General features: G+C 34.9%; 1 pseudogene across 1 annotated transcript; it reads right to left on the reverse strand.

The window, feature by feature from the left end:
- Positions 1 to 9,816: 9,816 nt before the first annotated feature.
- On the reverse strand, positions 9,817 to 12,807 carry LOC309799219 (olfactory receptor 6N1-like; annotated as a pseudogene). The gene is made up of 2 exons: positions 12,717 to 12,807; positions 9,817 to 10,810 (listed from the first exon to the last, which is right to left on the reverse strand). The product of its transcript is annotated as an olfactory receptor 6N1-like (transcript).
- Between the last annotated feature and the right edge of the window lie 3,707 nt (positions 12,808 to 16,514).

Consider the following 16,514-nt stretch of genomic DNA (forward strand, 5'->3'; position numbering starts at 1 on the left):
AGGGGGTTAAAAGGTACAAATCCCATCTATAAGATAAATAAGTAATAAGGATGTAATGTACAACATGGAGATTGGGACTATAGTTAATAATACTGTATTGTATACTTGAAAGTTTTCATCACAAGAAAAAAATTTCTAACTATGTATGGTAACGGATGCTAACTAGACTTATTGTGGTGATCATTTCACAATATGTACAAATATTGAATCGTTATGCTGTACATCTGAAACTAATATAATGTTATATATCAATTCTATCTAAATTTTTACAAAGGTCTGACTAAATAAACAGATAAAAAGTAGAATTATAGAATACATTCGTCACCTGTACAATCTTGCACAACATAGTTATTCCTTGTAAAAAAAAAGAGAAAAAAACAGCTTATTAGATATGTATCCAAAGAGAATCAAAGTTAAAGACTGAAATTCAGTTTTCTTTCAAGCTTAGGCTCACAACCCATTAGTGAAATCAGTTCCAAAAATGGTTTTAATGAAATAGAATAGGGGGGAGAAAAGAAGAGAAAAGATAAGAAGTACTGTATCAACTAAGCATAAATAGTCTTTTGTAAAAATATTGTTTTAGTTATAAATATGGATATGAATATGTAAATATATGCATATATATATGTACTATATTATGGTTTAAAATATACTGTGAATATATATATATATTATATATATTATATATATATATATTATATATATATACTGTGAATCACTTAACAGTATTTTAGTGATCCCACTTGCTGCTTATTACCTCATTTCTCTGCTTTCAGTGGTAGTAAAACTCCATGAAAGAGTGGTCTGTACTTGAAATTTCCAATTTTTCTTTAATTCTTTTCTATTCAACTGATCAATTCAGGCTTTTACTTCCACTATTTCATGTATACTTCTTTCATTAAGTTTAACAATGACCTCCAAGTGTCTAAGTTCAAAGTCAACTTCCAGTCCTTATCTTACTTGACTATTTGCAGGATTTGACAAAGCCAATCACTTTTTTCTCCTTGATGTATTTTGTCCACTTGAAGTTCAGATCTTTGCTCTATCTTATTGATCATGCCTCTGAATCACATTTTCACTAGCTTTTACTGCTGCCTGGATTATTCATTATTCTCCCTCCATATATCCATGTGAATAACTCAATTTTCTTCAAATCTTTGTTCAAATGTAACCTTCTAATGAGGTCCAGTTATGATCACTTTATTTAAAATTATGATCTCCCCACCCACACCAGATCCTTTTATCCTGCAATAGTTTTTTTTTCTATTTCATACAGACTACATGATTTCCTTTTATTTTGCAATTTTTTTGTATTTTAAATATATATACATTTTAATATTGCCCCTATCACAGTGTAAGCTACATAAGGGCAGGGGACATTTTTCGGTCTTATCACAAGCACCTAAAACAGTGCCCGGCATAGTGGCCTTAGTAAACATTTGCTGCATGAATAAAGAAATGGGTCACCTAATTATTTCCTTAGTGGGTTAGCATCTTTTAAACTCAGCAAGATTTTAGAGCTAATTATAGAAATGTTTAATAGACTCAAAACTTATTATTTATATTTTGCACTAAAGAATTTGTATATATTTAGTATTTTATGTATTTGCATTATTTAAGATAATTTGACCTATTAGAATACCAAATCTACCTTGCAATTCTAATTTTAGATTTGTAATTGAACAATTAATTTATAATTTTTTAAATCAATCTTACTGAGGTAAAATTTATAGTCCATAAAATGCACACATTAAATTAAGGTATTGGGCCTTTTTATTTAAAATTGAAATCTTACTACATTTGTCACAGTATTAAAATGTTTAAAAGGATTTAGGATTAGCCATATTTATAATTTTGTTTCTTGTTTTGGAGGGCTTTTTTAAGATTATAAATGTTATTTTTAAAACCTGTGGAGGCTTTGTTTATTGAGTCAGAAAACTGAGGTACTTAAAAACAAAATAGTGTATATCATATTTAAATGTAATTTAAAATGATTTAATTGCCAAGTTTATAAATCAGACCAAATATTTGTCAGGGCTTCCCTGGTGGCGCAGTGGTTGAGAGTCCGCCTGCCGATGCAGGGGACACGGGTTCGTGCCCCGGTCCGGGAAGATCCCACATGCCATGGAGCAGCTGGACCCGTGAGCCATGGCCACTGAGCCTGCACGTCCGGAGCCTGTGCTCTGCAACGGGAGAGGCCACAACAGTGAAAGGCCCATATACCACAAAAAAAAAAAAAAAAAAGGAAAGGCTTTTCTGATACCCCCCCCCACACACACGCACATATAAATATACACATCATTTACAACCAGGATAGACCAGATTCTCCTGTTACATGATTCCAGAGAACTGCGTATTTCTGAATTCCTCCCATTTCTAATAACTTATCCTCTATCTATTTACAAACTGAACGTAAGCTTCATGAAGGCAGAGATTGTGTTTGTTCCATGTGTGTCCATTCAACGCTATTTATTTATTTATTTATTTAGTGGCCACGCCACACAGCTTGTGGGATCTCAGCTTCCTGACTGGGGATTGAACACAGGCCAGGGCAGTGAAAGCCCGGAATCCTAACCAATAGTCCACCAGGGAACTCCCGTTCACGCTATGTTTTTATTGCCTGATACAACGCCTGTAGTAGAGAAGACATTCAGTACACTTTTTCAAATGGATATAAATAGTTTTTTTCCTGCCTATACTTGTCTGGAGGGTTTTATTATGGTTAATGAACTTGCTCTTTTTGTTTTGAAACCCAAACACAAGACCCTTTCTTACCTCAATTAGAGTGCATCTTGTGAGATTCAATCTATTTTCCTAGTGCTTTCTGATGCTTTTAGATTCTGATTCTTCCCTCTGCCCTTTTGTGTATTCCTCCCAACTTTATCCACAGATTTGACAGGTATACTATTTAGGTTCTCCTCCAGGTTATTGGTTCCACTGCTGATTGAGTAGAGACCACTGTGACAGACCCCTAGATCTTTTTTTGAAAGTAATTTTGAAAAAAACATTCTTTAGGAAAAGTTATTTTTCTAGCTATAAGCTGTCCTAACAATACTCTCATCCAACCCACATTTTTCCTTTTCTCCCCAGGTATATCCAGGGCATGTTCATAGGATTGGGATCCTGTAGGCAAAAGGAAATAGAAGGTAAGAAGTCCTGGTAATACTTGAGTAGAGCTAAGAAAAGCATTGTGTAAAACATCAAAGGACGCTGTCTCAGAATCAGAATCATCAGTGGGGAGATGCCTAATTAAAAACCAACATGAAAATGGTAAGTGACTACTTATTAGTTTGTCCTGAGAATATAATTTGTCCTAAGATTATAATTTAATCAACTTAATGCTTACCAGTCTATACATTATAGAATAACATGTAAATACTGTAGGGAAAGCGTGGGCAAACTTTATTAGAGCCAGATAGAAAATATTTTACGCTTTTCAGGCCCTATGTCTCTGTAATAACTACTCAATTCTGTGGCTGCAGCACAAAAGTAGCCATAGACAATATGTAAATAAATGTATGTTCCAGCGAAGTTTGTTTCCAAAAACAGGTTATGTACCTGATTTGGTCCATGGGCCATAGTTGGATCCAGGGCTGTAGCTTGGGAACATTTTTTATGCGTGCGTGCATGCACACACACACACACACACACACAGAGAAACATACACACTATGTTGAATGACTTTCCTCTGACTCTAGTGTTTTGAGACTGCTTCCATTTGTCATGATGCCTGAAAAGACATCTTTCCCTACTCAGAAAGTAATCATTCTGCAAAAAAGTCTTAAGCGAATGTAGGGCAAATAGATATTCTTCTACGAGTTTTTCTTATTAAGTTTTGATGCAATTAACAAATGTAGAATTTTAGAGAGCCACACCCTGTCTCTCAGAACTGGAAGGCAGTGCCCTTTAAATGACTTATAGGTGGCAGAGATAATACCAGCAAACCCTGGTAGGAGCAGTGATCGCAGTGAAATGTCATCTAAGCCCCCTTTAGAGGAAGGAAAAAGTGGCATATTAAGGTGATGGGGGTTTCCACCAGGCACCAAGTGAGTCAGAAGGAAATAAACTATAAGGAGGAAAGGAAAGAAATAACCTATAAGAAGGAAATAAACTATAATTGAAAGGAAACTCTAAAGCCATCACTTGGACCTCAAAGTTTGTTTAGAAACTCTTTTCTAAATCTCTTGATTATTGTTAATAGGAGAAACATAAGAATACAGTTATTTAAGCCCCCCAAAGCTAGACAATTGTGCATACTAATCAAATTGAAGCAAAGTTCTTCAATATGATTAATGTTGACTCTGCTTAGAAGTCTACCATAAGCACAGACCACATCTGTTTTGCTTTTATGAATTCAGAGAAAGAAACAGTACTGTATTGTTGTTAATTTTCATTATGCACATAAAAATTAAGCTTTCATTTTTTTCATGAGCTATAAAATATTATTTGGTAGATTTTAGGATGTCATAAAGCATGTCCAATATGAAAGATTAAGAATGGTCATAACTTGTTTTTGTAGTTAGTCCTTTCAGATGTATCTGATTTCCCACACACAAAAAGAGTTTAACCTTTGTTTTTTCAAGAAGAAAGATTATAAAAATTCAGAACAGCTTTTAATTTCTAAAGCAATAATCACATTAACTTCCACCCTTCCATTTAAGTTTGTAGGAATCTAAAAAAAATAATTCTTTTGGCAAGTTTTAAACTGAGCATTATGTGGAACTTTCTATAAACTTGTGACAGGCACCCTATAACCTCCTGTTTAGGATTCCAATCTCTGAATATTTTTCAGCTTCTCTTATGGAATATACATTCTGACATGGCCCATTTTAGTTCTGTTTCTAAAAGAAACATTAGAGAAAAGCATCACATTCAAAAGAATTCTTTACCATATAAATCAAAGCTTAAATTATAATTTCTTCTAATACTGTCACCTTCATAGGCCACTGAGTATAACTAAATTATCTTGTAAATCTGACTCACTTGATGCCTGGTGGAAACCCCCATCATGCTAATGTGCCACCTTTTCTCTTCTCTTTCTTCTTCTTGAATGTCATGCCTATTCTTGACCTTGGGAAAAAATTGTCAAATTCCATGCACACCGTTTTTGGAATTTCATATGAGATTTTGTTTTATTAATAGACCAATTTAGGGAGAAGAAATATTTTTCTAATATTGATGTCCCATACATGAATGTGTTCTATATCATCACATATAAAAGAGCTATATAATGATTTTAAATACAAATTTATGAGTTTTCAAAAATGTCATGAATATCTTTTTTTTATATATATACAGCAGGTTCTTATTAGTCATCAATTTTATACACATCAGTGTATACATGTCAATCCCAATCTCCCAATTCATCACACCACCACCCCCACCCTCCATGGCTTTCCCTCCTTGGTGTCCATATGTTTGTTCTCTACATCTGTGTCTCAATTACTGCCCTGCAAACCGGTTCATCTGTACCATTTTTCTAGGTTCCACATATATGCGTTAATATAAGATATTTATTTTTCTCTTTCTGACTCACTTCACTCTGTATGACAGTCTCTAGATTCATCCACGTCTCTACAAATAACCAAATTTCATCCCTTTTTATGGCTGAGGCTGAGTTTGAATATCTTTTAAGTACTATATATATATATATATATATATATATATATATATATATATAAAATAAATTGTCTCTTTCATTGTATTTTATGATTGTTGTTGTTATGCAATAATGCAGTTGTTTTGGGTTTTTTTAAATTGAGTAACATCTAGCAAGCTGGTCAACCATATTGATGCTAATAATTTATCCATGGTTATCTATACTTCAACATAAATACCATCTAAAAATAATTAAAGTTTTATCCAGTATTTATACTTTTAATTTCTTTACTCTTTTTGCTTATTTGCTTCACTAGCCAGGAATTCCGATAAAATGCTGACTAAAAGTTGTATTATCCATTAATCTCATTTTGTTCTTGATCTTAAAAGAAATGCTTTCCACACATCACTATTAGTTATGCTGTATGATTTTAGAAAGTGCCCTTTATCAGGATAAGGAAGTCTTTTTTTATTTGTAATTTTATTATTGTTTCTTACTTTTAAATTATGAATTATTATTGAATGTTTTTTTATTCTTGAATCAAGAGATATTCATCATGGTTTTTCTTTTTTAATCTGTTAATATTATAAATCATATTATTCACTTTTCAAATGTTAAGTAAATCTTGCATTTCTGAGATAAACCAAATTCAGTTATCATCACTTAATATAGATCATTGAATTTGGTTTAGGATTATTTGGAGGGAGAATTTTGCATTGATGTTAATGAGTGAGACCGGCCTGTGGTTCTTTTCTTCATACGCTGGTTTTATTTATTTTGGAACCAGCAACCAGCAAGCTTCAGGAAATGCTTTGCTGAATTGTACTTCCAGTATATTTGTTCTCTTAATGAGTTCTATAAAAATAGGAATTACCTTTTTCTTCAATATTTGGTAGAACTCTCTTGTTAAGCCATCTGAGCCCAATGATTTTTTTTTCTACTAATATTTTTAATTTCTAATTCAATATTACTAAGATTTTCTACTGCTTCTGAAGTTGATATTGGTAATTTTCAATTTTCTGAAAATGAATCTAGCTAATTAAATTTTTAATTAATTAATATATATTGTTAATACTATCATCACTTTAAACTTTGTAGTTTAAACCTGTAGTTATATCAGTTTTTTATTCTTATTATTTCCTAATTTTACTCCTCTCTCCCTTTTATTCTTTGTTAGTCTTGTCAGGGGTTTATTTATTTTTTTGCTAGAATGAACTTTTTGATTTATATATCCTCTTTGCTATATATTTATTTTTATTATATTAATTTCTGCTCCCATATTTATATTTTTCCTCCTTTTACTTTCTTTGTTTTTTCTCCCTAATATTATTTTTCTAAGTGCCTAATTTGGATGCTTGCTTGACTAATCAATTTTGCATATTTTTTCTTTTATAATGTAAACATTTAAGGCTATGAATTTCTCTCTAAAAACACTTTAGATTTATCGCATCAGTTTTGAAATTATAATTTTTATTATTGTTCAGGGCTAAATGTTTTCTACTTTCCCTTATAATTTCATCTTAGATTCATAAGTTGTTTAGAAGTGTTTTTTTAATGTCAAACTTAAGGATATTTACTAATTTAATTATATCATGAAACTAGTCTACAGTTTAGAAACTAGTCTACATAGTATTAATTCTCTTAACTGTGTTGAGACTTTTAATTTATTTTTTAGTTTATTGACATATAATGGACAAATAGAAATTGTATATTTTTAAGGCATACAACTTGATGTTTCAATATAAGTATACATTGTGAAATAATCACCACAATCAAGCTAATTAAAATATCCATTACCTCCCACAGTATGATTTTTCTTCCTTTCTCTCTTTTTGTCTTTCCTCCCTCCCTTCCTTCCTTTCTTTCTCTTTTTGTTATAAGAATTCTTAAGATCTACCCTGCTCTCTTAGCAAATTTCAAGCACACAATACAGTATCATTAACTATGGTCACCAGGGTACAAAATTTCAGTGAGCCTTATATTATAGTTTAGCATTTGTTTAATTCGACATGAGCTTAAAGTCAATCTGTATTCTATGTTCCTTCAGTGGAATATATATCTGTCTGGTATATATTTACTCAGGAAAGGGTTTTCAAACATCTTACTATGATAATGGGTGTGTTAACTTTCCTTATGGTTCCCGCACCTGATTACCAATAAGCACTGAATGCCACAGCCCTCCTCCATGGGGACAAGTTCCTTCCACTCCATGGCAGAGAGCATAACACACAAACTAGGGAGGCTGGTTCCCAAGAATAGGAACAGAGAAAAAGGCTGGGCTACACCTGCCCAGTTCCTCTTCCAGTTTCACCAGATTAGATCCATGGCTCTCAGACTTGAACTTACTTCAAATCACCTTGTGTTTGGGGAAAGTTCAAAAAGGTTTAATGATTTGTTCACTGAGTCAAAGAACTAAAGAAATTACCTATAATTTCTTATTTTTAGAACTTTATGACTCTAGGGGAAAAATACCTTTCTAATACTGACTATGCAGGCTCATATAAATCATATTTGAAAGGATTTTCTCTAGCTAACCTACATTTAAGTAAAAAGTCATCTGTGACCTGATTCCTGGGTTCATACAGACTGAAAAATCCATAGTTGACAGGAATGGTAGGGAGAGTGAAGACTCAGACAGCAGAATTAGACCCTCTGTTTTTTAAAATGTTGTTCTTTCTTCTTGCTCAGTAAAGTTAAACTTTTTGAATTGAGTTCAGACTCTTTACCTACTAACTGAATTTGGAAAGACATTCATCCATTTACCTGCTATGGGAGATCTAATGAGAAAATGGACACAAAATATTCAAGTATAAATGGTAAGAGCATGGGATGGCTCTGGGAGGCAGAGAACCCACTCCTACTTTTGAAAAGGAGAGATGGCAAGAAGCCTAGAGCAGAAAGGCTGACCAGAGAAATCCTTGTTAAATCTCATGGTAGTCATGTTCTCTAGAAGAAGGAGAGTTATTCTATGGGAAGAATAGTTTGTATGTCACTCCACATACATTTTCTCCCAGTAATATAAATTAAAATAAACACCAAGTTATCCTTGCAATAGAAATAAAGTATTTCCACATCATTAGTTCAGGAAATCCTAAACTCATTTACTCAATCATTTCAAAAAATGCTGCCCAGGAGAACTATTTTTAAAATGAGTTTTCTTTTTGTATTTTCAGTATAGTTGTGACAATGTTATCCGATACAAAGAATCTCCAAGGGGGATACTACAGTTTCATGTCTTATTTGAAGAGAACTTCAGAAAAGTACCAACCGAGTGCCCAGGGCTTTAGGATCCCAAAATCTGAGACTTGAGGAAAATGTGAGAATAAACTTCTATGAAACTTTTGTTTTCATCATTCCCTTTCTGCCAATCTGTGCACTCCTTCCCTCCACTTTCCATGACCTCCACCATCACAGATATACAGAAATTAAAATGGAAAAATCTATCTCTTGATATTAATCAATATGTTGCTGCTGGGGTATAGAGCGTGTGTGTTTGTGTGTGTGTTTGAGAGAGAGAGAAGACAATTGACCCTTCACAACAAAACTATAAGCTATTTGAAAACAAATTGTGCCTCCTTTTTATATCTCCTCTTGGTTCCCAGACCTAGTTTTGCACTCAAGGACCCCTATGAACAATGTTGCCTTGTTGACTAACTGATGATTTCAAATTCAAGTCTATAACTCACATTTAACCATCAGCACACCCAGGACCCTCATTTCTAACCCCCTGATCATCCCAATTATAAAGTAAATTTTGAGATCCAGCTTTAAACATTCTTTTATGCTAGCTTCACCCAGAAACACTGAACTCCACACTCTTATGAACCCTATTCCCATGGCTCATCAATTAACATCTAAACATTTACCCAAGAAGTTCTTTTACTTTTCATTCCACTTAGCTCCTTTACTACTTTCTCAATGCTTCTCCAGGAATTCTATCTCGAGCAAAGTCTCACAGTCAGTTTTTTTCCAAATTCTTTTAAACACAATTATGTCTCTCTCTAAGGTCTAAGTCTACCTTGGTATTTGCGCTTCCATCATTATTATTTGATTATTTTTTAAGCTATATGATCTTTCACCCATATTTGACAAGTGTGGGTTCAGAGGCCATATTTCTCCACCTTCTAGAAATTTCCCAATTTGTCCCTATCTAAGACCTCAATCCATTTAAATTGGTATGTGCACTATATTTAACAAATTATTTGATTAGTTGATAGACTAAGCAACTAAAGCCTACCCTTACCAAATGAATGGCCTATGGATTGATCCTCAGAGTCTCTTCAACAAAGCCCTAATCCTTTGGGTGACACTCCTGACAGCCTCCCTCACTTCCTTGTTGCTGAGAGTATAAATAATGGGGTTGAGAAAAGGAGTAAGAAAAGTGTACACCAAGGCAATAAGCTTGTCAGTGTCTTCAGGGTGACTCTCAGGTGGCCCTACATAGACAATGAAGGCAGAGGCAAAGAATAACGCTACTACAGTTATACGGGAGGAACAGGTGGAAAAGGCCTTGGCATGGCTGGCAGCTGAAGGCAGCTTCAGCACAGCTCTAAAGATACAGTCCTAAAATGAGCACAAGATTGCATGCATTGATAATGCCAATCACTGCAATATGGACTTGCGCATGCCAGCTTGTGTCCACACATGCCAACTTCGTTAGTGGTGCCAAGTCACAAAAGTAATGAGCCAACTCTTTTAAACAGAAGGACAGAGTGGATGTGAGGCTGGCTGGCACAAATGCAGCTGAGAAGCCAGCCACCCAATTGGGCCCTGCTAGCCATAATTGTCCCTGTCTGCTCATGAGTGCATGTTAGTGGAGTGGGTGACAGATGGCAAGGTAGCTGTCCAGTGCCATGACACCCAACAGTTAGCACTCAGTCATGCCCAAGGAATGGAAGACCTATAGTTGGACAAAACACACAGTTGATGAGATGGGTGGATGCCAATGGAGCAAGGTATGCAGCAGCATGGGAACTGTGGTGCTGACATATCAGAGTTCCAAGAAGGAGCAGACACTGATGAAGAACTACACGGGTGTGGACAATCCAGAATCTGCCTGAATCAGGGCAATGATGAACAAATTCCCTGCCAGGGTGAGGAGATAGATGCACAGTGTCCCCAAGAAAGCAAGAGGTCACAGGGTTCCAGTGGTAGTGAAACCAGCAAGGAGAAAATTCTGGGTCCGTGTGTGATTGACATGATCCAGGATTCCTATGAGCAAGGTGTAAAGACAGAAAATTAACAACATCAGGAATTTTCCTCTATACAGAAAATTTCCCTAGGGTCAAGAACACCACATGTGGGCACCTGAAAGGAACTTAATATTATCTAAGCAATGCTCCTCACTTTATAATAGAGAAATTGAAGTCCTGAAGATACACATGGTTGGAACTGTTGTTGACAGGGTTGGAACTAGAAACCAAGGCTCCTGAGGCCAGTTCAGTCCTTTTCTATACTATAATATTGTGCTATAGTGACTCCAGAAACTGACTTTCTTCCCTACTCCACCATCAGGAAACAAGAGAGACCTAACTACTGGTTGAAAATAGGTATAACAAGGGATGGTGGAGAGAGTAGAGGAAATAGACAACAGTCTCCAAACTTAAAGTAAAACTGTCATTTATTAAGTTCTGTAGACAGGAAGATATAGAGAAGCATGCATAAAGCTGAGGGTCAATTCTCTTAGTACCTTAAGATTACAAACTTTAAGAAATATACCTTTATGTAAGGTATATTTAAATCTAAAACTGAATATATATATGTATCTATAACTGAATCACTTTGCTGTACAGTACACACTTTGTGTGCTGAAACTAACACAATATCATAAATCAACTATACTTCAATTTTTTGTGTACATATATATATAAAGGAAACTGAAGAGATAAGAAAAAACTTATCTCTATCCTTCTTATCATTTTTAATGATTAAAAAACAGCAATATATGGCTTTGGAGAAGAGAGAAAAAGTATCCCCTAAAAGTGACTGCTGAGGCTTCTTTCAGGAATCCTCTCTAGAGTTTATAGACTAGTTTTCTAAGGAGTATAAAAAAAAATAAAAGGGAAATAAAAGAAGCACAGAATTTCTGAGAACAGCCCCTGCAGTCTCACGTCCATGGTGCCTGATGATAACTCACTTAAGAGTTTCACTCCTTTGAAAGATGATCCCCAAAGGAGAAATGCACTGGGAATTCTCAAGGAGGAAAACCATGAAGTCAGAACACCCAAGCAAGAAGTTCTATAGTATTTAAAAAAGAAAAAGTCTTCCTTTAAGTCGGAGATTTGGCTTTGAGAACTTGCTCTGTCACTAACTGGCAGTGCACTGTTGGCTAAGCAACTCCTTGCATAACTGCAACTACTTTTTCTCTAACACGAAAATGTTTGAATAGATGTTTTCTAAAACTCTTACAACACAGATAATTTATAGTTTCCTAAAATCACTGAAAATGTTTCTGGGCTGTGAGGGACATGAACACCATGGTTCCTAGCATTTTCCTCTCATAGCCTAACAGACCTCAACTAGGAAATGTCAAAGTGCTCTCCTACTCCTCTTCTTCCGCATCTCTTATCTCTGATGCACCATCCAAAACCATTACCTGTTTGGATGAAATTAGGACTTGTTGTATCTTCCTCAGCATTCTTTCACCCCAAAACACTTCTCTACTTATATCTCATGTTCCTGGAGATGCTGGTCTCCCAGGGGATGCTTGCCATTCATTCAATGGTGTTGCTGAGTGTAACTAGCTCTCAGTAGGGGTTCCTCTGGGGCAGGATATTGGGCACAGGAAAGTGAAGCAGAGTAGCTCTATTTCTTAAATGACTTTTCTCAACCCTGCAACCCTGATTGTTGAGCTCTGGGATCAAGTCTCAGGGACATTGTCTTTCTAGGCCACTAGAACTTTGTGAAAATTCCATATAGCTTTCTATGGAAAGAGACAACCCATCTTGCATAATCTTATGTACACAAATAGAATAACACATTGAGTGCCCCAGAAGTGAGTTTCATCTTCTTGAAAATTGCATTGCATGGAGACTTCTCAGTTTCATTTCCACTCAACTCCAATAATAAGACCTAGGTGACCTAGGAAGAGTAAATCATCAATTTGTCCACTACTAACCTACTAGTATAAACAAGATCAGCGGCACCATCACTTCTGCTTTGACTCTCTTCATCCCCATGACAATCATCACCACCACTACCTTCTCCATGTCCACTATCATTTATTCATTGATTCAATCATTATTGAATATTTACCGTGTGTCAAATACTGTTCTAAACCAACACAACCACCAGTATTGCTAATCGCTATCATCATTTATACCACCGCCACAACCATTATAATTATATGGAACGTCTACATAATGCTTATTCAGTTTTCCATCATCGTTGTCATTTTTATTACCATCAGCATCATCTTGATAAAATTCCTGCAGTCAGCATACAAATTCTGACCTTGACTGGGCATTATACATAAGCATGGACTGCATGGATATAATGGTCATATAAGTAACAGATTGAAAGAATTAATCCACTGGAGAATAGTAGATTTGCACCATTGGCTGATGCAAATGTGGTTTCACATTTGGGGATCAGAGGCAGAGGACAAGATAATAACAAAATTAAACTGGCTATCAGAACATTAATCATGAAATATTTGCAGATAGACCACATAAACCTAAGAGAAACGATTAAATCTCTGCAAATCAGCTAGGAAAATCTTCCTGTGAGAGCTGGAGTTGTTTTAACGACAGAAAAGTGTGATATTTGTTTTTGAGAGTTTTGCTTTAGACAATAATGTAACCTAACAATTGGAAGAATCTGTCCTTGAGTAATATTATTTTCCAGATGCTTGGGCATTTAGAGGTTCTTGTTCAGTCTTTTCTAGCCTTGTGCATAGATTCCACTTCAAATGAAACACCTGACATTTCTCCAGGATAAATAGTTGCAACTACCATTTGATGAAATTGCTGCATCCCTCGCATTCCCGAATACCAAAACATCCCAATTTGTAGCCTTGTTTATGGATCTATAAGGCAGATTCTGGGACAGACTTCACCCATGCTTTGCAGTGTTCAATTGTATATAATCCTGGCTTGCACCAAAAGAGTATATAATGGCTGTGCATTTGCCTCCAGAAAGCAATCAATGTAATACAAATATGTGTTTATAAGGAGCTCAAACACAAACTGAAATCAGTGTAAAATATATATTCAAAATATTTAGCACTGTAAATGAATAAGGAATGAGGTGTTTGACCTAAAAGTAGCATGAAGAGGGAAAATAAAAGTTGAAGCGTTTCAAGTTTAGGTCTTGCTTAGCTAAGCAAATTGTTTATTTTCCTCTCATGTCATCCCCCACCAGTAAAACATGCTCAATTAACACTTATTCTGTATTAGAAATGGAGCAAAAGAAAAGAACAAGATCTGATGCTTCCATTAAGAAATGCATGATTTAGCAAAAGAGGTAACAAAGAATGCCTATTAGAGTGTTAAGAGAAGAAAACATTATCTCAAGTGTCAACATTGTAAAATGATTGTTAACATTTGAAAAAAAAGCCTATATTACAGGAGATTATTAGAAAGGAATAGATGAATAATTGTTTTAAAATAATTTTATAAGTGATTTAGAATTTTTATTTATCTATATATTCTATATTATGCATATATTTATATGGAATATTGTTTTCCAACAGAAAAAATGTGATGATCCAAGGGTTAGAAAAGGTGTTACCAAAGGCAGCTTAAATAGTGTATGGAGAAGGGAAACCAGTGATTCTGTTACTCATTCATGAAATATATTTATTAAATGCTTCCTATTTCACACACCTCTTACTGAGCAAAGTATAAGATGAATAAAACATAATCCCTTTCCTCAAGATACTTAATTTGGAGTGTGGGTGATCAATCCCCAAATAGGCATTTATAAAACAATAAGGTCACTTAAATACATGAAAAGATATTCTTCTTAACTAATAATGATACATGCAACTTTAAACTGCATTGAAATACTTTTATCACCTTCAGATTTATAGAGATCCAGAAGTTTAAAAACACGCTTTATTGGGAAAACTGCAGGGAAACAGACATTTTCATACATTGCTCATAGGAGTACAAAATAGCAAAATAAATTTGGAGGAAAGCTGAGCAATCTTTATGCAAACTACACATTCACTTGTGCCCAGCAATCCTACTTCTAGGAATTCATCTTGAAGATATGTATATGAAATGATGTATGCACAGGGTTATTCATTATAGTTCTGTTTGTAATAGTGAGACTGGAACAACCCATGAGCCCTTCAGTAGGGGACTGGTTAAATTAAACACACAATGGAACACCATGGAACTGTTTATCAAAAGGAGAAAGCACTTTCTACAGTGATAGGAAATGGTCTCCATGGGGCTTATAAGAATACTCATATTTACTTGTTTTTACATAAAGAAACACTGCACTGTTGTAGGAAACACTGATGAAAGTTGTTTCTTATCGTGGGGAGTAGGGCTCGCACGGGACCAGTGGGCCTGGGTTGGAGAAATACTCTTTACATATACCTTTTTATGAACTATTTTGATTTTTTAATAATGTAGGTATATTATCTATTGAAACTAATGTGTTTATTCTTAAAATATATGTCAATACAGTGGCACAATGCAATCATACATCCTGGTTTGCTCAAGTGAGTTCTGGTTAATGCCTGTTGTCCCAGGATAACTATTAATAGTGTGCTGCTTTATTCTTAAAAACATTTGGGCTTTACTTCAATGATAAACTGAATATACATCCTACGTGATAGAATGTTAACTTTGATACTACTGCAGAATTTGCAATCAGAGTTGATATTATACATATAACTTCTTCTAGAGTGATAAACTGCTGTCAACATGGAAAAAGGAAGAGGTGACCCTGAGGGATCCACCCCAATGTGTCACATTCATACATTGCTTCCCACTTCTTTTCACATCTTAGCAAATTTTAAAAAGTGTTAATAAAGATTGCTTAAATGCAAACTGTCCAGAGGCTGTAATTTCCTCAGGTTCTATCTTATGACTCAAAGGGTAAGGTAGAGGGAGATGGGCAACTCAGCTCACCTAATACCTATGTTTGTTAGGAAGCTCTGCCCTAAGGAAGGTCTGAAGGGAAGGACCTCAGAAGGTTTAGAGAATAAAATATTGTGAAGTAAAGAGAAAGATGAATTTGAAACACTGAGTTGATCTAAAAAAGAGTAATGACTCCTGGTGGGGTTATAGAAAGGACACAATCTCTGTCATCTCATTTGACACTTAGGAGTTCATTCTTTCATTCATTATTTTGTTCACTTATTCATAAATGAAAGAATACACCAGGCTCCATACCAGAAATCACTGGTGAAATATATGCTACCTTGAGTTGTAGGATGTCTCCACAATAGGATTGTAAGTCCTCAAGCTCACTACGCAGTATTGATTAATATGACCCAAGAAATTGTCAGTGATTCTTTTGGACTGCCACCTGGGAATGTGCTGACTGAATAGTATTTTGCTACCCCCATGACCACCCCAATAAAGACAAGTTGAGATAACCACAGTGTAGAAGAACAGAAAGAGTAAGAAGAGGATAAGGACCCCAAAGCCATGCATTAAAGGATAGTATAAATTTCACAAGGGCAAGGAGAAACACACAGGATGTCTAGGGTGATTTTGGACACCTAGGCCCAAGGAAGATGTTCAGTTTGGAGTATTATCAATTCTACTGACCCACAGATGTGACAAAAGTGTGAGATATATGTAAAATCATGCATGCCTAGGGGAAGAAATTCTCCTTGAAAAAAATTATGTGACAAATTTGAAGTAATAATGACTATCTCATATGTAGTGTTAATTATTCTATATGTTTTATGTATACAAAATAATTTAATCCTCAAAAGAATTATTTGAATGAG

Source organism: Mesoplodon mirus (assembly GCF_964341445.2).
Source record: "Mesoplodon mirus genome assembly, chromosome: 3".
In the NCBI taxonomy this organism is placed as follows: domain Eukaryota; kingdom Metazoa; phylum Chordata; class Mammalia; order Artiodactyla; family Ziphiidae; genus Mesoplodon; species Mesoplodon mirus.